Raw genomic sequence first — 27922 nt, 5'->3', positions numbered from 1 at the left:
CGATGAAGACATTCCAATCTTCTTACACAAAATATTGACCTAAAATTAAAGCTATCTCCCTTCAAATTGATTGTTATATTCGGATGCAGGCAGTGCTTCAGTAGCGCAACGAAAAATATAAGGCAACATTATAATCACACATTATAATTTCCTGGCAAAATCTATAACCTTATATTCCCTTACTGTATGATAACTTGCTATCACGATATACCTCACTTGGTAAACCCCAGAATACGGGTGCATAACCGCAGGCCCGCGACTGGTAAACAGCGAGGTGCTCGATGTGTATTCAGTCTGGAACGCATTTCGGGTAGTTTCGCGGACACACTATCCGCCTTCGGTCTGCAATTCACGGTACACACCCGTAAAGTTCTGCTTATTCGGTACATGTCATTTCGCCGCCGCTAGATTTGAACAACAGGAAGGAGGTGTGGAGAGGTATTTTTGTCCCTGGATTAGTGATGATCTCTCTCTCTCTCACTCACACACACACACACACACACACACACACACACACACACACACACACACACACACACACACAAACACACAAATAAATTATTTACAGCTTACTGCCTGTGTCAGGGCTACAAACTGATGGGCTGCGAACGTTGTAGTAGGCGGCAATGGCTGGAAAACTACCGACTGCTAGCGAAATGTGCCAATTTGAGCAACGACAGCTGCTGCCACAGCTTGGTAAATAAACTAATTATCTGTTGTTGATTCAGAAGTGTAGTTCTGTGGTAGTTTTTCCTTAGTTTCGTGCGTTTCCTCGTATCTTTATTCAGTTTATTGACAAACTGTGTCCACAGCTCGTGGTCGTGCGGTAGCGTTCTCGCTTCCCACGCCCGGGTTCCCGGTTTCGATTCCCGGCGGGGTCAGGGATTTTCTCTGCCTCGTGAGGACTGGGTGTTGTGTGATGTCCTTAGGTTAGTTAGGTTTAAGTAGTTCTAAGTTCTAGGGGACTGATGACCATAGATATTAAGTCCCATAGTGCTCAGAGCCATTTCTTTTGACAAACTGTCTGCCACCTTAGGAGAGAAAAGTATAATCTGAATGCCGCCACTTCCAGAAGAATTCGACAGAAGGTTACTTCAATGAAACATCGATATAGACCATTGGACATGTGAAAAAGTCTCTCTTTTTGAAAAAAGGATCATTATCTTGGACACACAGAACCGTATATCTACGAAAGTGAAAGATTTTCAACGAAATACAAACATAAAAAAAAAGTTTTGCATCACCTCGATTCCAAGAGTTCCAGAACCTGTACAGAAACATAAACATAATTTCCGTCATATTTATTGCATGTTGTACCACCATACAGCGAAACCTTCAGAGGTGGTGGTCCAGATCGCTATACACACCGATATCTCTAATACCCAGCAGCACGTCCTCTTGCATTGATGCATATCTGTATTCGTCGTGGCATACTATCCACAAGTTCATCAAGGCACTGTTGGTCGAGATTGTTCCATTCCTCAACGGCGATTCGGCGTAGATCCCTCAGAGTGGTTGGTGGGTCACTTCGTCCCTAAACTGCCCTTTTCTATCTATCCCAGGCATGTTCGATAGGGTTCATGTCTGGGGGAAAATGTTGGCGACTCTAGTCGAGCGATGTCTTTATCCTGAAGGAAGTCATTCACAAAAATTTTCGTCCATGAAGACGAATGCCTGGCCAGTTTGCTGCTGATATGGTTGCACTATCGGTCGGAGGATGGCATTCAGGTATCATACGGCAGTTACAGCGCCTTCCATGACCACCAGCGGCGTACGTCGGCCCCACAAAATGTTACCCCAAATCAGCAGGGAACCTCCACTTTGCTGCACTCGCTGGACAGTGTGTCTAAGGCGTTCAGCTTGACCGGGTTGCCTCTAAACATATATCCGACGATTGTCAGGTTGAGGCCAAATGCGACACTTATCGGTGAAGAGAAAGGGATGAAAATCCTGAGCGATCCATTCGGCATGTTGTAAGGCCTATCTGTGCCGCGCTGCGTGGTGTCTTGATTGCAAAGATGGATCTTGCTGTGGACGTCGGGAGAGAAGTGGCGCATCATGCAGCCTATTGCGGAGTCCAGTGGCTGCACGGAAAGCATTACTCAACAAGGGGGCCTTGCTGTCACGGTTCCTGGAGTCATAATCCGTAGGTAGCGGTCATCCATTGGAGCAGTAGCCCTTGGGCTGCTTTAGCGAAGCATGTCATCGACAGTTCCTGTCTCTCTGTATCTCCACCATGTCCAAACAACATTGCTTTAGTTTACTCCGAGACGCCTGGACACTTACCTTGTTGAGAGACCTTCCTGGCACAAAGTAACAATGCGGACGCGATCGACCCGCGGTATTGACCGTCTAGGCACAGTTGAACTACAGACAACACCAGCCGTGTACGTCCTCCTTGGTGGAATGACTGGAACTGATCGGCTGTCGGTCCCCCTCCGACTAATAGGCGCTGCTCATGCATGGTTGTTTACATCTTTGGGCGATTTAGTAACATCTCTAAACAGTCAAAGGAACTGTGTCTGTGATACAGTTTCAGCAGTCAAGGTCTGTCTTCAGGAGTTCTGGGAACCGGGGAGATGCAAAACTGTTTTCAATGTGTGTATGTTGCAGAGTTGCGCCTGCTAACAGTGGTGTCACTGTAAGTTCCTGTTACAAATGTCCATCGAAATGAAATACCATAGAAGTTACAGTGGACGCTCGGCCAGCCGCCCATCGCCTCCCGATCCAGCTCGGCTGCAGACTTCGAGATCATCAGTAATGTGTAATACGAAGACTAATCAGCCTGCGATCTGCGAATAGTAATAGATTGGCAATTCACATATCATTGCAGTCTAGCAAGTTTCCGCGCATTCGTCGAAGCTTGGCGGAAAAGTGGACGGCGTGCATGTAACCCATGCCGTAATAAACAGCGACGGACTGTCATCCCTGGTAGTGTACATTGTAGTATATTATTCCACTGTTGCGCCAGAGCCGAGGAGGACGCACATCTGTCCTGCAATGCCTTTGGATGAGGTGTCGACCTCCTCGGAGGGGGGGGGGACATTCTCTCAATAATGCACCCGCTTTCAAAATCACTGATCTGACGGTGCGATTTGCGTATAAGCCTGCGAGTCATCCAACACGTCTGCTCAAATCACATCGATCCATTTCTTCCGGTTTATAGCAACTTTGAGAGTCGCTGGCACATTTTACCGGTAGGTGGCGTTGCGCTGCGATATCGATTAGAGAGCCTGTATACAGAGAGAGTGGACGTAGGTGAAGTTGCCCGTGATTGGTTGATTAGCTTTGGCAGAAAAATGGTGCCGAACGTCGCTCGCGCTTCCTATGTTCGCCATGCTTTTGAGTTGTATTGAAGTTCAGAGGACTTTTGGAAACGATTAAAAGGTATTTGAATTATTGAGGGACTTGTTATGCGTTGTGCATGCATGTTCGACTTAGTTGTATATCGTTTTTAGTACGTAATTAGCGTTTGCGATCTTAAATGCGAGTTGAAATAATGGAGAGTTTTGTGATGAAGTCGGTAGGCCTACATATTTGAAGTAAACACGTTAGTAATTGTACAGTATTGTTTTTGACATCTGTAATTCGTTCTGCAGACGTTCGTAAACAATGCCGTGTTGTGCTGCATTTGGTTGTTCCAATAGAGGCGAAGATGGATTTCGCATGTTAGCATTTCCACGCAATGAAGAAAGACGAAAGCAGTGGGCAGTTGCAGTCAACAGGGCTGACATAAATCAAACAGGAGCCTTGTGGAAACCAACCAAGTACTCTTATCTATCCGAAGTAAGTCGTTTTTGCTTTTTACTACATATAAAACAACTTGCAGTGTACATAGTTAAATTTGAAAACAGTCCTGTGAATTGGCTGTGCAAAAATTATTAAAACACATTATTCTTATAAACAAAGGCATTTAACGAATGATTTCGCTATACTGTCTTGTGCTTTTGATTCGGTGAGTGTGTACTCCACTACTGGCCATTCAAAAGTCCCGCCCGCAGTTTGGCAGAAAAATGAACGCCGTATCGTCCGGTTGGCCACTCTCTCCCTATACAGGCTCTCTGATATCGATGTTTACCTTGAGGCCGCAGGTCGACATGGTTGAAAAGCTAATCATTCGTGCAAAACATACTAATTTACATCTCCTGTAAATATGAACGTCGTATCTCTAGTCATTCAAGGTGTTCTGTGTTTTATTTATTTTTTATTTTTTTCTCAACGTAAGTGCACTATTCCGCTTTCAAAGTCTGTTAATTCCAGGCGTGCAGCTATAATGACATCGGAAACCTTTCCACATTAGTCACCAAAGTAGAAGTACAAACGGCAGCTCCGCCAGTTCACTGCCCTTTTATACCTGGTATACGCGATACTACCATCGTCTGAATATGTGCATATAGCTAACCCATGACTTTTATCGTCTCGACGTATATCATAACCTGACGTGTTAAGTGCAATCGTTAGTACTACCGCTCTGTTGGACCACTCGCTGGGAGTGTAGTGTATGGACGATAACTTATACTAGTAAACAGGCCGAGATATCAGGACGTGAAGGGAAGAATATCTTGTGGGAGAACGGGTGTCACGAAGCGATGGTGTTTAGTCTCCAATACTGTCTTCCAATCCATCTCAACTTTTACGTGGTGTGGGTAGGGGTATGAGACCGAAGTCGAAAGTTGTTTATTTGCAAAAGTCTTCGGCGATGGCCGCGACGGGAGATAAACTTTGTGTGCAGCCATCACGCAGGAACTTCGACAGAAGCAAGTCCTCCGCGTAGCTCCAACGATGATGGTAGTCTTTACAGTTCTTGGTATGGAATACATCTTTTAATGACGCTTCTTAGATCATCTTTAATTCTCCTTGAAATATACAAACGACATCGGAGTAATATTTGTCATGGTAGAATCATGTGAGAGAACTTATGTTCGAGAAACAAAGCGGATGATGCATGTAGTCATAAGTATTGCCCCACAGAATCTTTACTGATGTGTGGTAATTAAAACAGTATAGAAAGAATAATTGGGTCAAATGATGATGTTGAACAAATTAATTTTGTACTGAGGTGGCCAGCATGCAAAGGATGAGATTATACCATCAGATTTTGGTGTGTTAGGGTTATGCAATTCAATATTATCTGCCATAATTTTTCTTGTGTGCATCAACCACGTCACAGTTACCGATTCAAATTTGTGGGACTAGCGCATTAATTATAAATAGAAAGTCTAAAAATCACAATTATTTTAAACTTACTGGTGCAACAATTTTGTCTTTAGACTGCGTGATCTAAAGTACCCTCATAACAGACGCGCCAGCGTACAACGGAGCGGGCAGTATGTGTTGTCAGCACGGAAGCAGTAACAGCAGACCGATGAAGAGACCTCAGTGCCTTCCAACATAAACTGGCAATTGGATGTTACCGAAGCAACCAGCTCATCATGGACATTCAACTGTTATGAAGCTGCTCATATCTACTGTTGGTGTCGTGACGGAAAAGTGGAATCACGAATGAACAACCAAGGCTAAAATAAGACCTGGCAGAACTCGCGTACTGAGGGATAGGGACCGTCGACCATTGCGGAAGTAAGATACAGCACGAAATGAGCGTAAGAAATAACTCGGGAGTTCCAGAGTGCTACCAGCCGTCCAGAAAGCACAGTGACTGAGTGTAACAAGTCAAAAACAATGGGGCACAGTGGTTAAGCAGCACCTCACAAGGCACACATTTCCATAGTCAGGTACTAAACGACACCTGAGTTGGTGTAAAGAACGACGCCACTACACAGTGGATGGCCAGAAACGAGAGATTAGGAGAGATTAATCACGCTATATCCTCCGGTTTGGGTTGGCGAATGCCTAGAGAAAGTTTTCTACCATCACCTGTAGTGCCAAAAGTGACTGTAGCATGGACGAAGTACTATTCCTGTGATGGGGTGTTTTTCGTAGTTACAATGCAGTCGCATTACTGCACTTCAGGAAACGCTAAATGCGGAAGGACGTTAATACAGTTTACAGCTTGTGTACGTTAGACGAACTGTTCGGAGAAGATGATTGCGTCAACAAGACAATGCGCCGGCCGGGGTGGCCGAGCGGTTCTACGCGCTACACTCTGGAACCGCGCGACCGCTACGGTCGCAGGTTCGAAGCCTGCCTCGGGAGTGGGTGTGTGCGATGTCCTTAGGTCAGTTAGGTTTAAGTAGCTCTAAGTTCTAGGGGACTGATGACCTCAGAAGTTAAGTCTCATAGTGCTCAGAGCCATTTGAACCAACACAATGCACCGCCTCGCGGAGTGGCCGTGCGGTTTGAGGCGCCATATCACGGACTGCACGGCCTCTCCCGCCGGAGGTTCGAGTCCTCCCTCGGGCATGCGTGTGTATGTTGTTCTTAGAATAAGTTAGTTTAAGTAGTGTGTAAGTCTAGAGACCGATGAGCTCAGCACTTTGGTTCCTTAGGAATTCACACACATTTGAGCATTGGACAATAACGCTCATGGAATCGACTGGATTGCTCGCAGTTCTGATATGAACACAATGGAACACCTTTCGGACAAGATAGAACGTCGCTTTCGCTCCAGAACCCACCGTACAACGTCACATTGCTTTCGGCTTTTGAGGAAGATTGGGGAGCCAATGCTACGCAGATATTCATACACCTCATTGAAAGTGTCCCCAGTTGAAGTCATACGTTGTAAGGGCGAAGAGTGGATGCACCCCAAATTAATGTTCACTAATAGGTGTCCGGATACTTTTGGTCAGACAGTGTATAACAACAGTCATCAGACCATTTTCTGAAACACATAACGCTCAATGGCTTATAACAAAAAAGAGCAGATTACATACTATTTGCAGCAAGTAATCATAACAAATTAACTTTATTTAAAACGATAATTCAACTTTATCACGGCCTCATAAGGTGGCGGTGTGCAGAGCTGCTGACGTTCCAGTATGATGCTATAAATCCCTGTTCCAGACACTGTCGAATCGGCTGCTGACCTCCGACTGAGGGTCACGAAAACCACGTGGTTCAGTTCGGTAACGCGGACTTCAGCGCGCAGGCGTCAGGGGTGACGTACAGGATTTGGACAAAAATAGGGAAACACCGGATGAATTGCATGCTTGAACATAAATGCAGATGCTAGCCAAGCCTGCAGGTTGCGCTGTTGTATTTGACTACGAACGGCACCTGTGCAGTGTCCTCAATCCGTTGGAACAGTCAGTTGCGGTCAGTACAGTATTCTGTGGAGTTGTGGGTACGTTACGTCGGAGATCAGTGCATTCAAACGTGGGCAGATTGTTGATGCTGGTATGGTGGTTGCTTCTGTAACCAAGATGGCCAAAGTGTTTAGTGTCTCAAGAGATACCGGATACAGAGACACCACATACAGAGAAAGCGGAAAATCAACGCGGACGAAAGTGTGTGCTGTGTGATCGTGACGGTCGACCACTGGAGAGGATTGAAATGGAAAATACGAGGAATGGAGCTGCAGAAATCACTGTGGAACTCAAAGTCGCAATCGTGATACCCGTCAGCACTAAAAAAACACAAGGGGAACTCCGTAAGCGGGGGGTTGCAAGGATAACTGGAATCCCAAAATCACTCATCAGTCAGGAAAATGCTCGTAACATAAAATCGCGGTGTCGACGACATAAAATCTGGAATGCGGAGCAATTTAAAAACGTTTTTTGATGGGATTAGTCTTGTTGTAAGCTGTATCCAACTTCTGGCCGAATTTACGTCCCAAGAGTGAAATACGTTGAGGGTTCAGTGAAGATTTGGGTAGCCATATCGTCATACTCCCCTTGGTTACAGTATAAATTCGCAGCACTGGCAAGGATTTTCGCTCTCTTGGCTCGTGAAATCCATCCCTTGTTTGTTCCCCAATAGTGATGCTGTGTACTAATAAGATATTGCTCCTGTCCACACAGCTCGCATCATCCACAATCACCAAATCTGAACATTAATGAGCCTTTGCGGTCTACCTGGAGACTACGATGCATGATCGCTATCCACCTTCATCATCGTGACAACTGGAAATTGTTTTTAATGCCAACGGTTTTCCTACGCCGTATTAGGCGTGGTACAGTGTTTTCTTATGTTTGTGTGTGAGTGCGCCAAAAGATTAGGGGATAATGTGGTACACTCGAATCCTAAATAAAATTAGCCTGCTTTTAGAGAAACAATGTGTTGCACTACTTACAGGACACCCCTCATATTATAACTAGTGTAAGAATCTCATGCCGGAATCGTATTGTAGCAAGATAGTGTCCCATCCAGATTGTGGTTTATTGTTCCGTGATATTGCTTCTCTAGTTAATCGGGAATCTCATGACTGTCATGTCAATATGGAACCGATGGCTCCACATCGAACGCCGTGAAAGATATAAGAGGTCCACTCGCCTAACGCCAAAGAAGACAGACATATTTTTTACTAGGCCATACGCGTCCCCACAACCAAGTCCTATAGCTTGAGTAATGAAATGGGCGTGTTTGCAGGGAAACAAGTGTCATTATGAAATCTGTGATGGCGCCTGGAGCACTGAGAATGTCAGAACGGCGTTAGTTTTCGCAGTTTCCCTTGATGTGGCAGCAGAGAGAGGTACACTATAGTGTCAGACAGCAGTGAACATAGGACTGATGCCATGTCATCTTTCCAAATGAGTTTCATTCCTGTATACAGCATGATGATGGAACAACACGTGTATGGAGGTTCCATAGGAGAACAAACATTACCATGTTACTTTCGGTATCGTCCTGTTAATCCAGCATCTAATAGCCCATGATTACAAAAACATTTATTCATTATTAGCCCTTTCCCCACAACTGCAGCCATGGATGCTTTCGACACATATAATTAATGTAACTCTTCCTACTCCAATCTACCTCATCCTCCCACCACTATGTCTCCTCTTCTGTACTCTGTCTCTTCACCTCTTCCTTCCCCTATCTCTTTGTCCATTTCCTCTCTCTGACCATGTCTTCTACCTCCTTCCCTCTGACTGTATTCTTCCCTTCCCACCATCTTCGATATATCTCAATCTTCCCCAACTATGCTCATTGGCACATGTAGCCCTTGCAATACAGTTCAGTCAAGAAGGACGACAATACTCCCAGAACACATATGTCATGCAGGGCAGACTACACATCAGAAGCTTGAAAATCATTAATTTGCCCCTGACATACGTGACACCATGAAAAGCAGTTCGATAAAGCAGGATGATATCAGTTGAACATGGCACACCTGGCATGTATATCAGCCTACATGTCAGACCCAGAAACTGTTTCTAGCTCTTGATATGTAGACTGCCCTGAAAAGCAGGTTGACTTGGTTGGCTGATACTGTACCCAAACGAAATACCTGTCATGCAGGGCAGGCTATAAGACAGGGATAAGAAAAAACAAATTTATGTCCATATCTCTGCTCCAATTGCAACTAGGAGATTATAAACCCCACAGTGTTGTTACTCATGAGACCTGCCATTTCTGCCGCAGAAACCTGCCATTTCAGCTTACCGTAAGATCTGAATGTTCTGCTACTGATGTTGTGAGCAAGGCAAAATGGCGTTTGTCTACAGCCAAGCAGATGGAAATGGTCGAGAGGCAGCATGGCTATACCCAAAGAAATATCCTAACAAGCAACAACCACATCACACGACATTTCAAGGCTTTTCTGGGCGTTTGTGAGGTCACAGGTCCTTTCAGACAGATGAGCGTGCAGGAAGGAAGCAAACTGTGCGTACACCAGGTATGGAGGACCAAATTCTATGGGACATTGAGACTAACTCTAGTATGGCTGGGAGAGTGGTGTGCTGACCACATGCTCCTCAGTATCTGCATCTCGTGATGCCTAAGGGCTGAAGATGATATGGCGGCCGGTCGGTACTGTTGCGTCTTCAAGGCCTATTGAGGTGGTCATCCACCAAAATCTTGCAAGTCGGAGTACTATTATGTATGTGTATCGCACATGAAAACTGCTACTGTCCCTGCAATGAGCTGAAGATCTGCTGAGATGGGTATTCAATACAGCTCTGTACAGTGTTCCAGAACGATTTGTTGTCATTGCAAGTGCATCGTCCATTTCTGAACACATGTTCACAGGACGTTTTTCCCTCCACTTCCAGTCAGCAATCTCTCCCTGCAATTTGTCAGTTTCTGATTAGGTTTTTGGTTACAAGCCCATCTAGTAGTGTTAGTGTTTTGAAGACGATATTCACACTTTTTGGAGTAATATGAAGCAAGGAAGGAATCCTAAAGCAAAGGATCCAAGTGGCAATTCGAATAACATCCAGTTGTAGAGCCTTTGTTTTATCGTATATCCACAGTCTGTGACAAACAGTTGCGATGGTCTAGACTCTAGAGAAATAAGAACGGAATGTTTTTACATTTAAAGCGATCTTAGTGCACCAACCAGCTAGCATGTAGCAACGAAGAATGGCAAGATATAAATTGAGATGACACCAGTTTTAATCCTATTACTTCTATACTTCCCAGCCGCTAAATGTGTCTGTGATTTTTTCAGTATGGATAGCAAAATGTAATTACAGCAATATCTGGTGTCCTGTTAATATCAACATATAAGAATAATAAAATCCCAGTGAATTATAGTACGAACCGTTCACAGTAGCAAAGTAGTAATCGTAGCACCGAGAAACGTTTAAGACGAGAAATGAAACAGTGATTAGGAGAGCATCCGTGTTCAAATGGCTCTGAGCACTATGGGACTCAACTGCTGTGGTTATCAGTCCCCTAGAACTTAGAACTACTTAAACCTAACTAACCTAAGGACATCACACACATCCATGCCCGAGGCAGGATTCGAACCTGCGACCGTAGCAGTCTCACGGTTCCGGACTGCGCGCCTAGAACCGCGAGACCACCGCGGCCGGCGAGCATCCGTGTGCTTGACATGTACTTTCTGGTGCTTTGTACCCGTTTTCGTTTGTTTCATGCATTTATTTTCCTCTCATTTTAATACATTCAGAGCAAAGCATGGATTTTACATAATTGGAGATTATCTGTTACTTTGTTCCTACAGACAGCCTTGTGTCCTAGTTGTTCCTTCTATGCCTTGCGTATACCTATCACGATCATCTGTCCTACTTCCCTGGCATCGAGATGTTTATATATATATCTTCAAAAATTTCTTTCCAGCTATAACATATACTCCTCCAGCATGTCCATCTGTGATGCATGCTTCTGACTTATCCGCATATCCTAGACTACAGCTAGCATTGTTCGATACAGTTAGCAAGAAAAGCAATTGCTGTTGACTTTCGGCTTCCACAACTGTAAGCTCAGTTAATCGTATTCTTCTAATTTTCTGTCCTTGACAAACAACATCGGTTCTTCACGTATGGAAAATCCAACTGAAACCGTTTTAATTTGTAGCGCCACAGTAAATTCCGATATTTTGAATGTACTTCGCCACGTAAATCATACAATACACAATCGTTTCGTAGCGTGTTTATACATACCAGCCCCTTGGCAGCTCTACAGTGGCGGAGTTGCAGAAAAACTGTTGAAATTTCATGACTCATTATCTGTTGCATCATTAAACAAGTGAAGCCACGAGTTAGGCCTGCAGACCGAAACTTATGTTCCATAAACTAAAAAGGAAAAGAAGAAAAAATAAATTGCATCATTGGCATGAAAGAGTGTTATCTAGTGTAATTTCCCTTCCGTGTCACACCACTTAGCAACGTTAAGCCTAGGTATTTAAATGACATGACTGTGTCAAGTAGCGCACTACTGAAACTGCATTCGAACATTACAGGATTGTTTTCCCTGCTAATTTGTATTAATTAATATTTTCCCAGATTTAAAGCAAGGTGCCACTCATCACACCAGAAGGAAATTCTAGGCCATCCTGTATCTTCCTACGGTCACGACACCTTTCCATACATCTTCATCAACAAATATGCTCAGGCTGCCGCTCACCTTGTCCCTCAGGTCGTATATGCATATGGAGAACAATAGATATCACGCCATACTTCCCTGGGCATTCTTGAAGAAACGGTTGTCTCTTGTGGACACACATCGTCAGGACAACGTTCTACTGACATGTCTGACAAACCATTCCGTCGGTTCGCACCTTCGTTAACACTCTTGGAGTGGGACTCTGTCAAACGCTTTCCTGAAATCTAGGAATATGGGATCCACCTGTTGCACTTGGTTGGTTGATTTGGGTTACGAGACCAAACAGCGAGGTCATCGGTCTCATCGGGTTGGGGAACGATGGGGAAGGAAGTCAGCCGTGTCCTTTCAAAGGAACTATCCCGATATTTGCCTGAAGTGATTTAGGGATACCACGGAAAACTTAAATGAGGATGGTCTCCTGAATGCGAATCCATTGTGCTAACCACTGCACCACCTCGCTCGATCATCCATATTTCGCAGGATATTGTGCGAGAAAAGTGCAAGCGGAGATTCACATCTACATCTACGTCTACAACTACTCGTACGCCTATACTCTGTAAACCATTGGAAGTGCATGGCGAAGAGTACGTCCAGCTTAACCACTTATTAGTGGTTCTTCCCGTTACATTCACTGGATCATTGGAAGAACGACAGCTTAAATGCCTCTGTGCCCGCTTTAACCGATTTAATCTTGTCCTGCCGGTCCCTGCGGGAGCGATACTTGGTGTGTTGTAGTATATTTCTAGAATCGTGATTTAGAACCTTTTCTTGAAACTTTGTATGGAGGCTTTCTCGGGACGGTTTACGTCTGTCTCAGTTTTCTGCCAGTTAAGTTTCTTCAGCATCTCTGTTACACTCTCTCATGGATCAGACAAACCTATGGCCACTCGTTCTGCCTTCAGTCCTTACTTTCATTATCCTCTCCTATCCTCTTTGGTGCGGGTCCCACAGATTTGAGAAATATGCTAGGATGAATCGCACGCCTTTGTAGATTATTTTCATTTCCTTTGTATTTTACTAGGTATTATACGTGCCTTACCCACGACTGAACCCATGTCATCATCCCATTTCATAGCTCTACAAAGAATTACACCTAGGAATTTGTATGAGTTGACCAATTCCAGCTGTGACTCGTTGATACTGTAGTCATAGCATACTACGTTTCTTCGTTTTGTGAAGTGCAAATTTTTATATTTCTGAATATGTAAAGTAAGATGCCAAAGCCTGAACAATTTTGAAATCTTTCCTTCAGTTGACTGAATATTTGCACAGCTTTTTTTTTCAGACAATTCAGTGAAGATAACTGCACTATCTATATTTACTACTAACATTGTCTGCAAGGTTATTAAAACAAGACATGAAAATTAAGGTCCAATACCATCCTGGAAAACATACGAAGATAATTCTGCCTCTGTCGATGACTCCGCATCCAAGATAACATGCGGCGTAACTCCCTACCGAAAAATCCTCAATCCATTCACAAATTCCGCTTAATACCTCATACCATAGTAAAAAGTACAGATATGGTACTGAGTCGAAGGCTTTTCGGAAATCGAGAAATGCCGCACCTGCCTGACTGCCGTGATCCATGGCTTTCAGTATGTCATCTGAGAAAAGTGCGAGTCGGGTTTCGCATAAGTAGTGTTTTGGGAATCCATGCTGGTTGGCTTAGAGGAGGCCATTCTGTTCCAGGTAACTCATTCCATCCCAGCTCAGAATATGTTCTAAGATTCTACAAGAAATGGATGCCAAGGATATTGGATGGAAGTTTTGTGGAACATTTCACTACCATTGTTGTAGTAGGATGTGACCTGTGCTTTCTTCCAACTACTGCACACGGTTTTTGTTGCCATCTACCGCAAACTGTATAAGAAGAGGGGCTAACACAGCTGGAAATTCGGTACCGAATCTGATAAGGATTCCATCGGGCTTTGAAGCTTTGTTCAGTTTTAGCGTTTCCGCTCTTTCCCAGCGTCACTGACAAATACATGTTTATCACTCTTCTTTGCAGTGAGATTAGAGTCAAATTGGCACAATAACTCTAGATTCTCAATTGTAAACTGAGTTCAGAATTCCTGCTTTGGCTTTTGGTAGCTTCAAACTCAGTCCCTGTCTCGTCCGTGAGTGTGAAGGTGTCTAGACACCAACTTTGCTTCCATCAACAGATGACATTTTTATGGAACATTTTGAGAAACAGGCATTAAGTAGTGCTCCTTTGAAGCCTTCTTGCTGGCTCCACGACGTGGACGATACATTTGTTATATGGCCTCACAGCGAAGAAGAACTTCATGCGTTTCACAATTTCTTTAATGGAATTCACCGCAAAATCAAATTTACCTTGGAGGTTCCTAGATGTGTTGGTATACAGAAGATCTAACACTCTAGATCAAAAAGTGTATAGAAAAGCGACTAAGACAAACAGTTATTTTTAGATGCCATTTCACACCACCACCCAGTCCAGAAGTAAGCAGTGCTCAACACTCTATCTTCACGTGCCTTCCGTGTCAGCGATGACCACAACTTGGAATCGGAGCCGGATTTTTTAAAGAGAACACTGAAGGCAAATGGCTATAATATTTTTTCAGCCAACATGGCTTTTAGGCGGAATATTAATCACGCTAATAGAAATGACGAGGAACCGCCTTCTTACTCCGTTAGGTTGCCGTTCGTTACAAAAGCAGAATTATAAAGAGAAATGGTATCCAGACATCTTTCTTTAGTGAAAACAAAATTAAAGACTTTTTCAGTCAGAAAACGGATGCACGTCATTGCCTCCACAATGCAGGCGTCTATCAAGTGACATGTGGCTGCGGCAATGTATATATAGGAGAAACGGGAATAACTGTTAAAGAACGCATTAAGGAAGACGAACGGCATACGCGGCTAAAACAAAGCGTAAAATCGGCAGTAGCGGAACACCATGAGAACTGTGGCTCATACATCGATTTTAATAACGTACGTGTGCTGGATAAGGAAACGAACAGTTATAGAAGAAAGGTCCGAGAATCGGTTGAAATTTCGAAGAATACAAGTAATTTCATATGAGAGGACGGCTGTAAGCTTCCGCCATTGTGGCTCCCCGCCACCAAGAGAGTGAATATGCGGCCGCGGTGTGCGAGCAACATAAACGACACACTGCAACTCACCTCGGCGGACAATTCCCCCACACTTGCTTCGTCCGCTTCGCATCTAACCAATGATGACGGCCAACCAATAGCAGTAGGAGGAATTTCAACCAGTAACGTTTCTCCAGCGTAAGTGTGGAATAGTGCCTTTCTATGCGATGAAGATAGGCCACCAATAATATCCACAAGAGTTTAGCCAATAACGCCCCATCTTCTGCATCAGTGCGAGAATATGACGATGGTTCACCAATGGTAGCCGCAATAATTTTAACCAATACTCCCACTTTTTCAGCAGAAACGCAGGAAAACTCCTCTTTACAAGAGAACGTGACAGTGGTCTCTGACAGTGTTGTAGCAGTACTGGACACTGGAAGATCCTCAAGAAGATCCCAGCGCAGGGGTCGAAACGTGGATTATTTTAAATGAAATACAGCGCGGCCTAACAAACCAGAAGATTTTAACTTTAGCGACGACGGCCACGAAAGCCTGCACACTTACAGACAATACACTTTTTTTAAAAAAATTAGGAAACAACAAATCTGTCTCCTTACTTTTCTCACACACCTCGTAAGTGGCAGACAACAAAAACATTTGTCCTTACAACGCACTTATAACGCACGATTCCTTGTAGCTTGAGGCTGTTTGGAAAGAAATTTGAAGTTTATGCTCAGAATTCAGTAGTGTTATTTCCGGGTAACTTCTATTTCGACAACCCTCCCCCCCCCCCCCCCTACCCCCGCAGCCCCTTATTTCGTTTCGCCCTCTGTAAACATTTCCGTCTCCTATTGCTAATGCAAAGTCAGATCCCGTTGTCAGTGGGTCATTTGCACTACAATGGCGTATATTTCAGAGCATAAACCGCTTTCATGATCTTCCCTGTACACTGTAGCATAGTTTCGGATGGGTGGGTGGCTTACAATTTGGAATATTATATGACCTTCTATAAAAGTTGCATTCTACCCTCCCAGATACGCAGAGCAACAGCAGGGAGATAGAGATGCTGTCCTTGGCTACGTCTGCGAGGGTGAAGGCACCTGATCCGTCCCTGCAGCTGTTACCGAGAACTGCAAACACTGGCGCGACGCGGCCCATCCGCCACTGGAGGGAGGTGCCGGCCGGCCTTGAGCTCGTGGTCCCTGGGGAAATGCAGCGTCTCACCGTACTGTTTTCCCGCTGTATTTTCCAACATCTGAGCCAAAGGAGTCCACCACTCCTCACAGTGAGTTCCCATTTATCGCTGATGCAGATGAACTTGCCTCCTGACCTGGTCGACAATGCAGCACCAATGCAGGAACAAGAGCTAGCAGATGTACTAAGGGAACGACTATAACTCTTACGCACTACTGAACAATATCGCAAGTTACAGGAGCCTGCATGAGGCGGAATAATTTCACGACGCTATTACTGTAAGATATGAAGGTAAAGTACTAGAGGTATATCTTTGAGTGGTTTACATCGTTGTCATTCCACCAGTGTTTTTTAAGAAGAGCTCAGTTCCGCCTAATGAGATAAATACATAGTCGGAGTGCAAGGCAGTTGGATTAAGGGTAACTGCAATATGTGGGCCCAGATGACAACCAGATGCTGGAGAAGTTGGTTACACAAAGCACTGGGGATGATGTTAAATTGCAACCTTTACAAGGCAGAGGACCGAAATTTGCGAATCTGTGAATCGTATGTCATAGGTAACACGATGTTTTAGCTACAACAATGGAAGGCAACAGTTTTATAAAAATATATTTATCCATGAATCATATTCGATTTTGTAGAACAGAAATGTTATTAACGTACGCTGCGAGAAATCTCGTGGTGAGGCACTTCGTGAACTTTGACATCATAGATGCTCTGTCACAGAAAAGATTCTTACAAAAGTAACATTCAACATAACTAATCTCTGAGCAAAAATAAACTCAGGCTGAGTTTTTTTACATAAAACCTCAAAAAGCGGTCGGCCCATTGACTTGAAATTTTGACTCACCGCTGTATGCGAATAAGCGTATGGTTTTAGATGCATATTTTTAATATATATAAGTAATGAAGTAATATATAAAGGAATGAAGCTGTTACCAAAACTTTCGAAAAGTTATTGACCGATTTATTTCAAATTTATATACGTTATTTTAATAAACGTTAGGACGAATACACGATATATTTTTTTAAATGTATGAGTGTATGACATATAAATACATTTATAAATATATTTAGATTAGTGAAACGTTGTTAGCAAAAATCTCGAGATGTCCTTGACCAATTTAATTCATAATTTAAACGAAACGCTATTAAACATTCTGGCGGACATAACTGTACATATTTTTAAACATCAATGTGCCGATTGTTTGTTGAAAGCTACTGCAAGAAAGAAAGAGTCCTTCTGTAAAATTCTACACTTTCCTTTCCTTCGTTTCAGGCAGTTTGAACTCCGATAGTAGGGCATTTAAACCATTAAAGAAATAGTTTATTCCATATGTATTGTTTCTCATGATACATATTTTTCTACACAAATTCTTTGCACAACAACGTGGTGATTTGTCTTTTCCTCACAGACGATATCAAAGATAACATTAAGTTGTGTTACTGGCTTATCGGCTTATTATTAGAATATTGCTACAGAATATTAATTTTACAATAACAATAAACAAGGCTGAATGACACAAAGGGCAGGGAGAGGAGATGGACAGAGCAATGGGTGGATGAGGTGACGGGCACAGATAGAGAGGGAGGGAGGAGGAGAATGACAAAGGGTGGGGGAGGAAGATATGTACTGAGTGGGGGGAGAGGGAATTAGGAAATATATGAAATTCCCATACGTATTGGAGACATGTGCTTCTTTTTTTCATTCCTTTCTATTTAATGAGTCTGAGCCACAGCAACTTGTGGCTGGTTACAGGTAGTACTTCGAAATTACAGACTGCTCGCAACTAAAGTAGCTTCGGCAGTAACGACAGGGAATACAGAAAATTTATTTATTATGGGTATACTACACAGTACAGTACAGTGAGTAAAACAGATGATAAGATTTGTTGGGATCAACAGTGGCTCTAACCCAGATGGAAGTCGAGATGCGCTGAGAAAAAAAGTGGCTCTGAGCACTATGGGCCTTAACATCTGAGTTCATCAGTCCCCTAGAACTTAGAACTACTTAAACCTAACTAACCTAAGGACATCACAAACATCTATGCCCGAGGCAGGATTCGAACCTGCAACCATAGCAGTTGCGCGGTTCCGGACTGAAGCGCCTAGAACCGCTCGGCCACCGCGGCCGGTTCGAGCTGAGATTGGATAACAGTTCTACTTAAATTCTTTTTCAGAGTTCCTCAATCACAGTAGCTAGCAGTGGGCGCATTCCAGACTCTCGGCAGCCAACGATCAGATTTTGTCAATGGATTAGACATCTTGAGCACATGCTCACTATGGCAAAAGTGCAACACTGCGTTTAGGTGCATCAGGAGTGCACTGTCCGTCCCCCGGTAGCTGAGTGGTCAGCGCGACAGTATGACAATCCTAAGGGCCCGGGTTCGATTCCCGGTTGGGTCGGAGATTTTCACTGCTCAGGGACTGGGTGTTGTGTTGTCCTAATGATCATCATTTCATCCTCATCGACGCGCAGGCCGCCGAAGTGGCGTCAAATCGAAAGACTTGCACCAGGCGAACGGTCTACCCGACTGGAGGCCCTAGTTACAGGACATTTATTTTTAGGAGGGCACTGGCAATACACGGTTGAGTGTTATCCTGTTGGAAGAGAACACCACGGAAACCACGAAAAAGTGTGTCTCAGTCAGCAGCCTACTCACGTCAGAAATACACTGTCCAACCACGTTAATGTGACCACTTGTTGGAACCCTGAATAACACCTTTGGCAGCGCGCAACGCTGTGAGACGCGCCGGAAGAGGGTCGATGAAGTTGTGGAAATTACTGACGGCGATGTAGAGCCAAGCCGACTCCAGTGCCGTGCACAACTGCGCTGGGTTTCTATACTGAGAATCTATGGCATGTACTGCCCGATCAAAGAGGTAGAACAAATTCTCAATTGGGCTTTAATCCGATGAAATTGGTGACCAGGGGAGTATGATGAACACATCCTGGTGCAATTCAAACCACATACATACATTGCAATCTGTGTGACATGGTGCATTGTCCTGCTGGTAGACCTTGTCGTGGCCAGGAAAACAAACTGCATGTAGCGGTGGACATGATCCCCAAGGATGGATGCATACTTCTGTTAATACATTGTGCCTTAGAATGCAAGACAACCCAGGGAATGCCACGAAAACACTCCCCAAACTACTTGTTTGCTTTCAGACGTTTCACGTGTACACACCAATGGCCATCTGTCCGATGGAGCATAAAACGTCATTCATCTGAAAAAGCCACCTGTCGCTACTCCGTGGAAATCCAGTTGATGTATTGGCGTGAAGATTCTATCCTTCGTCACCGATCAATGGCTATCACAATGGCCTCCTGCGGAGCTTATATGCAGCTGTGTTCGCGGAACGGCCGTTGACGACAACTGTTGGTAACCCCTTCGTTCCGTTATTCGGATCGACTGCCATGTCCTGCTCTGACCTTATAATTAGCTTCTTCTTATTCTCAGTTCTGTATGTGACACATTTCACCACAATTAGACCTAGTAATTTCCTCTTGAGTTATCAGTCTTGTGACTCATTTGATGCATCTCATGAGGACTGTCACTGCTGCGTCAGCTTCATCGCAGAGTACCAGTTGCGCCCTACGTCCCCAGTTATTTGTTGGATGTATTCCAACATCTGCCTTTACTTACAGATTTTACTGCCTTCAGTTACCTGAAGTCCCACAAAGTCCTGTCATCCTGTCCCTTCCTGTTGTCAATGCTTTCGAAATATTCCTTTCCTCGCCGATTCTTCGGAGAATTTCATTTCTGATGTTAGGAGTTTCATAATTTTCAACATCATTCCAGAGCATCAAATATCAAACGCTTCGATTCTCTCCCTTTCCTGTTTTCCCACACTATGAGATTCATAGTCGATTCATTAGCAATCCTTATGAAAGTACCCCAATCCGAGCTCTGCACAATACGTTCCCGAGTATGTATACAGATGTAGGCTACACTGCTAGCAATAACTGATTCGTATCCGTGGTGCTACACATAAAAGCATGTAATTAAGAAAGATCACGAAAGACAAATTCCGACATAACATGCAATCGGGCACTGAAAAAATGCCAATGTCGACAAGTGGAAATTTTTTTCTGGACCTGGACTGGAACACAGATTTCCACATTTTTGTGAGTGGTCATCTTAACAACTTCGGCTATCCGAGCATGTTTTCCAGCCAACCCAAATTCTCGTATGTCTAACACTACACACGTAGTGTCCTCTGTCGATTACCGTTATTTTCGCCTGATAACCGCTAAAGATCGAATTAATAGTGCATCCGCACTGAAGATATTATTTTTGGCAGTCAAGGCGCATAGACACTGAAGTGACAAAAGACATAGAATACCTCCTAATATCGTGTCGGACCTCTTTTCGCCCGGCGGAATGTAGCAACTCGACGCGGCATGGGCTCAACAAGTCGTTGGACGTCCCCTGTAGAAATGTTGAACCACGACACCTCTATAGCCGTCCATAATTACGAATTTGATGTCGGTGCAGAATGTTGTGTACGAACTGTCCTCTCAATTATGTCCCATAAATGTACGATGGGATCATGTCGGGCAATCTTTGTGGCCAATAATTCGCTTGAACTGTCCAGAATTTTCTTCAAACCAATTATGAACGTTTGTGACCCGGTGACATGGCACGTTTTTCATCCACAAAAATTCAATATTTGTTTGGGGACATAAAGCCCATGAACGGCTGCAAGTGGTTTCCCGACAGCGATCGGCTCAGGTGGACTAGAGGACCTAATTTGTTCCATGGAGCCAACACCAGGTTGCATACTGCCATGTTGAACAACTTGGGTCCAAGGCATCGTGTGGACTGCGCACACTCAGACCCTTCCACCAGATCCTGCCAACTGAAATCCGGACTCAGCTGACCAGGCCACGGTTTTCCAGTCGTTTAGGGTCAAACTAAATAGTCATGAGCCCAGGAGAGGCGCTGCAGGTGAGGCCGTGCTATTAGCAAAGACACTCGCATCAGTTGTCTGCTGTCACAGACCACTAACGTCAAATTTCTATGCAATGCCCTAGTGGGTACATTAGGTATACGTCCGACATTGATTTGTGTGGTTATTTCGAGCAGTACTGCATGTCTGTTACTAACAAGTCTACGTAAACGCCGCTACTCTCGATCGTTAAGTGAATGCCGTCGGTCACTGTGTTGTCCGTGGTGAGAGGTAGTGCTTGAAATTCGGTATTCTGGCAGACACTTTGGATATTAGGAATTTTGAATTTTCTAACGCTTTCCGAAATGGAATGTCCCATGCGTCTAGTTCCTATTACAACTACCATTCGATGGCCGCGGTGGTCTAGCGGTTCTAGGCGCTCACTCCGGAACCGCGCGACTGCTACGGTCGCAGGTTCGAATCCTGCCTCGGGCATGGATGTGTGTGATGTCCTTAGGTTAGTTAGGTTTAAGTAGTTCTAAGTTATAGGAGACTGATGACCACAGATGTTAAATCCCATAGTGCTCAGAGCCATTTGAACCATTTGAACCACTACCATTCCACGTTAAAAATCTGTTAAATCCTGTCGTGCGACCATAGTCACATTGGAAACTTCATCATATGAATCACCTGATTAAATAAGACAGCTCTGCCAATGCACTGCCCTTTGATATCTCGTTGGAACGTCCCTTTCGAAAAATTAGTGAATTACTGTGCTGGTAAATCCCTTACGTTATTTGATTTTCAAACAGCTGAGCAAAACTGAACTTACTCAGACATTTCTCCCTTTACTTATTCTGATCATCACTAAACTGACACACAATAATTTTTTAGGGCAACGCAATCTGACTTTCAGTAATCCCTATAGCAGAATCGCCCTGACTAACCATAACATATACTCGTACCTTTCATGAATCACTTACAAAAATCTTCGTTACACGAACTACTGAAATACAGCGAGCGCCAATACTGCCAGCTAAATAAAAGATTCTAACTACTGAGGGCACTAACTACTGATAGGCATAGTTAGCAAATGAAAGATTTTGATAGAGAACAGACAATGTATTTCCCTTAATAATGTTCAAAATGTTCACATCCAACTGCCCAACACTGCAATAGCGAATATTCCAGCAATGCAAACCCGCCACAGACTGCACACAGCACAGTCAGTGATTTTCATACAGAGCGCTATGTGGCGTTACCAACATACAAACCTAAACAGCCTACTTACATCGTGTACGCAGTAGTACTGCTGTCTGCGTATGTGCATATCGATACCCCATGACTTTTGTGTCCCCAATGTATTTATATGTGCGGTGTCTGTTTCTTTCCAATATCACTGTAAGAAGAGACACCTCACACATAAATTAAGTAACTAATTTGTGAGAACAGTCCAGGTGACACCTGTGTGGAGATGGTGGGTATTGACAGTTCCACAGAGTGTAAGGCACTTCATGCAGTTTCCTGCTTTCACAGTAGCTGGCTTCCGAACAAGAGTCCCAAGCACCTCAGAGGTCTGGTGCTGGACGAATATTTTAAATCACATTTCGTAGAGAGATCGAAAGCAGAAACCATGTGGCGTTATCTTGCTTCCTTGGGTCAGTTCATCCCCATCAACGTACACCGTCGCTCCAGATAAGCTGGGGACGTGCGATGTTGAAGTGCCCGCTCCGGGCTGCCGGTGCGGGTCAGACGCCGCGACCACTGGGTCAGGGGTCAGGGGGCTGCGACCCTGGCCGCAGCGGCTAACGACGAGTCTCCGTCGCTTTGCCCGGGCTTGATAAATGAGCCGACCGCCGCGTCGAGAAAGCGGCGGCAAAAAGCCGGCAAGCGGACTCTTTAAAGGCGGCCGTCTTTGTGGTCTGTACCGGCCATTATAGCGCTGTTATACACTTGCGAACCAAGTGACAAGTTTTCAGAGTGATACAGAGTGAAATTAATAGACTACGCCGGTTCACACTGCATTGTGAGCAATCTTTCTTGTGCACATTGACGTCAGTGGGTGATGACCCTGTGGAAATTAGTATAATTTTTCTTTGGCATCGAGGCTAGGAAACCCAGTAATGCTCTACATTTGCTACACATATATGGGGATGGGATACTCGTCCTAATCTCCTACACCCCCTCTCTATGTCCACCTCCTCCGCCATGTCTTATTCCGTCTCATCCTCCTCGCTCTATGTCCATCATCACCTTTCCTCTCGTCCACTTCCTCCTCACTCCTCCCCCACTCTGTCTATCTACTCCACGCCGTCTCTCTGACCTTGTCCCTCCTTTATTGTTATTGTACGTTCAGATTACGTAGTTGTATTCTAACCCTGTGTTGTCGAGCCATAAACATAACTTTCCTATTTTCTGTGAAAACCGACAACAACAAGAAAACAAAACCGTGCTTGTTCACAGCTGAGCACAGCACAGCTCACCATTTTCTTCCTGGCAGTCGATTTTGGCAGATAACTTGTACATTGTAGATTAAAAAAGTAACGTGTAATAATGAAGTAAATCATTGAGGCACTTTTCGAGATGCATGATAACAACGTTTCACCTTTCCAAATTAAACATGCATTTATTTGTTATATTTACTAAATATAATTAACTTATGTGCGTCCAAATATTCATTCGAGTGTGGTGCAACATTTTAAAGTACATTGCTCAATTACTTCCGAGATCTTTCATTACAACGTTTCCTCATATTACATTAAATATGTATGTATATATTACATATTTGTACATTAAAAAATACATCTTGCGTCCACCCCATTGTTCAACACAATATTGTGTAAAGATATAGAGTAAATCGGTAATGTATTTATCGAGAGTTTTGATAGCAAGCCGACCGGAGTGGCCCTGCGGTTCTAGGCTCTATAGTCTGGAGCCGAGCAACCGCTACGGTCTCAGGTTCGAATCCTGCCTCGGGCCTGGATGTGTGTGATGCCCTTCGGTTAGTTAGGTTTAATTAGTTCTAAGTTCTAGACGATTGATGACCTCAGAAGTTAAGTCGCATAGTGCTCAAAGCCAATTGAACCATTTTTTTGATAGCAAAGTCATATAGTAGTATGGAATAGATTAAATTGATTAAGGGACCGTGGTCCGAAACCGCGCTGCTGCTGCGGTCGCATATTCGAATCCTGCCTCGTGCATGGATGTGCGTGAAGTCCTTAGGTTAGTTATATGGATATGGTGTCTGTTCTTTCGAACATGTCCGAAAGAACAGACACCATTGATGACCTGCAGCTGTCTAGAACGAAATTAGGATTATATTAATATGATCAGCTGTTGACGGGTGTTGATATATATCAACGGAGACAGGTGAAAATGCGTGCCCCGAATGGGACTCGAACCCAGGATCTCCTGCTTACATGGCAGACGCTCTATCCATCTGAGCCCCCGAGGGCACAGAGGATATCGCGACTGCACGGACTATCTCTCGCACGCCTCCCGCGAGACCCACATTCTCACTTTGTATGTCCACACACTACATTCGTAGTGTCCCACTCCAACACACTCATTACTCGTGAAAGATATTCTTACCAAGTCCCGTAAGAGTTAGGGGAATATGTGTGCATCATCATAGAAGGAGGAGGCCATGGCCGGTATCGCCAGAACGATATGCTTATATGGATATGGTGTCTGTTCTTTCGAACATGCCCGAAAGACATATTTGAATAATATATATTTTACTAGCAATGAAACAGTTCCTTGTAGTCTTAAAACTGCGAAGTGTGTGTAGGACGACGAAAAAAAAAAAACAAAACGTTTTCCTTATACAAGGCACGCGTGGTAGAAGAAAGAGTGGTATATAGCTTTCACAGTAATTACTAATTTCCTTTGGGCATAACTGGAATGGAGTAAGGGGTGGTCGTGGCCGTTGTTGTGATCATTGTGCTGCGTACGAGGCATAAGTCATCAAATTCGTCAAATGTGAGGATACAAACTGACAGTGTACAGGTGACTGAAGTTTAACAATAGTGTTGCGCTGACCAACCTGAAATGACAATTGTGTATCGGAAAGTATATTGTCCGACAGTTTCCTGAAATATGCTTTACACCACAAAAAATTTCTGTACTGTGGGGCTGAATGAAACTGAAGTTCCTGGTACAGTCCGTATCGATAGTTTTTTTGTTCTCCTTATAAGGACAGAAGTGCTGTTATTTCAAAAGTACGACAAAAGCAATGATTTATTTTGTACAACTGGAGAAGTTTCGGATGTAATAGCTGAAAACGTTTCTCTCTAATTTTTCCAGATTTTGCTACGTCGATTACAAGATTTTTTACAGCTAAATAGAATTTTTTTAAAATTTTTTGACGTAAGTGTTGTGACGTTCCTGAAGGCAGATATAAAGGAGCGGGAAAAGTGATCCGCTGATGCTTACAACTGCAATCCTTGTATACGAACATCAACTGTACAAGCGACTCTCTCTGTTTTGTCGGCAGAAGTGATAAAATGCGGTTTGAATGCATTCCTGCGTGAAATCGGGGTAATGGGCTTTGCATTAGTACAAATTATTTATGGGAAAACAAGAAGCTATGAATTTGACTATAGTACTACCTGTAAATGACATATCGTCTGCACGTTAACACGAAGTAATGTTCATAATTTTGTGACTTTCTTTTGGACGTAATTTTCTCAGTCTACTGATTTCCATACCTCTTTGGCCTGCTTGAACGATGTTCATCTCATTTGCAATTCAGAGGGCACATGTCGTATATTTCCCTCGGCAACAGGTAACTGACTCTCATGAACAGTTCTAAGTGTTACGAACAATTTTTCTTTCACACTTCTGGTCCATATTTTATATCGTATGGAAATATTTTTTCCATTAATACTATTGACGTTCAGATTTTTTTTCACATTCTTGGTGCACATTTTGTACTGTGTGGAAATCTTTTTTCCATTTATTTCTATTCACGTTTATATTTTATGAAAAGAAACCGGCTTTGCAGACAGCTTATCTTCATGCGTTTTCTCCCTTCGGCGTACGAACCAAAACATTTACATCCTTTTCCTCGTCACTCTCCATGTTTTCTTTTGGTCACCAATGTACTATATTTTTGCTCTAGACATCAGTTAGCACAACAATCGTCATTCGAAACACATTTCACAGAACCTTCAGAGGTACTTCCTCTTTCTCCTAACGTTTCCACAGTTTCTAACGAAATGCCGACACTATTCGAATGAATGTACTAGAAATAACTAATAAATTACACATATGTAGTTGTTCAGGAGAGGTAAATGAATTTGAGTGCATGCCATATTCTCCATATTTTATCACTACGAGGTTGAAAACACTAACTGGTTACCGCCGGCCGTGGTGGCCGAGCGGTTCTAGGCACTTCAGTGTGGAACCGCGCGACTGCTACGGTCGCAGGTTCGAATCCTGCCTCGGGCATGGATGTGTGTGATGTCCTTAGGTTAGTTAGGTTTAAGTAGTTCTAAGTTCTAGGGGACTGATGCCCTCAGATGGTAAGTCCCATAATGCTCAGAGCCATGTGAACCATTTGAAGCCATTAACTGGTTACCACATTACGTAAAATTCTAGAACGTGCACAAAGACAGATACTATTAACAAGAGTCGAAATGAAGCAAACGCAACGAAAATTAATTTATTTCTATCTCCACTGTGAAAACTTACCGATAGCTCAAAGGCAATTGCAAATTGTTTTGTATATTACATGAGTTGCAAATTTGTGTGAATAGTAACAGAACAACTGTGCCAGTGGAGCTATCAACGCTTTATACGAGTAAATTACGATCGTGCTGTGTCGTGTTGTCTGTTTACCGATGAGCCGTCAATCAAGGATGTGTGCCTGTAGTGTTGCACATGCGCCTCCTACTACAGCTACGGTAGAGGTGTACATTTCTCCAGCCGCCTCGTGGGCAAACCATTTGGCAGATTTCAAAGTTTTTAAAAAGAGCTTTCAATGTGTCTAATAAGCTAAAATTTTGACATTGTCTTTCTTTCGGTGTAGTCTTCCGGTATCAAAAACTTCAGGGTACGTTTCGACATATCGAGAGTAGAAGAGGTTTGTACTGTAGAGGTATTCGTGGTGGGCCACATCAAACCAGTCAGAAGATCGATTACCCCATGGGGAAAATGTGTCGTTACGTATGCACTGACGCTGTCTGCGAGAATACTAGCAACATGCACAAGAGACATACAGCCACGATCAGTCAAATAAAGATCTAAAAATTTATCCGTGATCCAACTATAAGAATATACGCATGTTTGACTTAATGTGTGTTTCCCAGCAACTGACGTTTCATTTTACTTTTTGCTCACAATTTTTCAGGAAGTGCACCTGAACTGAAACGTAACATAATTATTATTATAATGGTAGACAGACGACGCTTTTGAGAAGGCAGTCAGTTTTTAGATGTATTTTATCGAATTATAGAATATGGTAGTACCTAAGGTGATGTGAAACAGCTTCCCATTTCAAAGAAGTGCAATATTTCCAACGTGTGTGCTACGTCGTAAAGTCAAGCGCCCACACGCCAGTTGGGGACGATAGAGAAGAGATGGCTGTGAGAAGAAATCAGCCAATTGCACGCTGACCCGACCCCTCTCCAGGACGACAAAGCGACAGCATCGGCCCCTATGTGAAGAGGACATGAACACCGCGCCCGAGTTGACTAGTAGCTTCTAGACTAGCGACTTGGGTAGAAGCGTCAACGCTCGTTGCTTCGCTTGTACTGTCTGTTTAGCACAGACTTGTATCTACGTGGCCCTTTGCTTACGACAAATCTGTGTTACTGTCGAAAGTTAAGTACTGAAATTTTCATTTTGTAATAAAACTCATTAAT

This window comes from Schistocerca serialis, chromosome 8, assembly GCF_023864345.2.
Source record: "Schistocerca serialis cubense isolate TAMUIC-IGC-003099 chromosome 8, iqSchSeri2.2, whole genome shotgun sequence".
Taxonomy (NCBI): Eukaryota; Metazoa; Arthropoda; class Insecta; order Orthoptera; family Acrididae; genus Schistocerca; species Schistocerca serialis.
Note: the sequence above shows the minus strand (reverse complement) of the source record.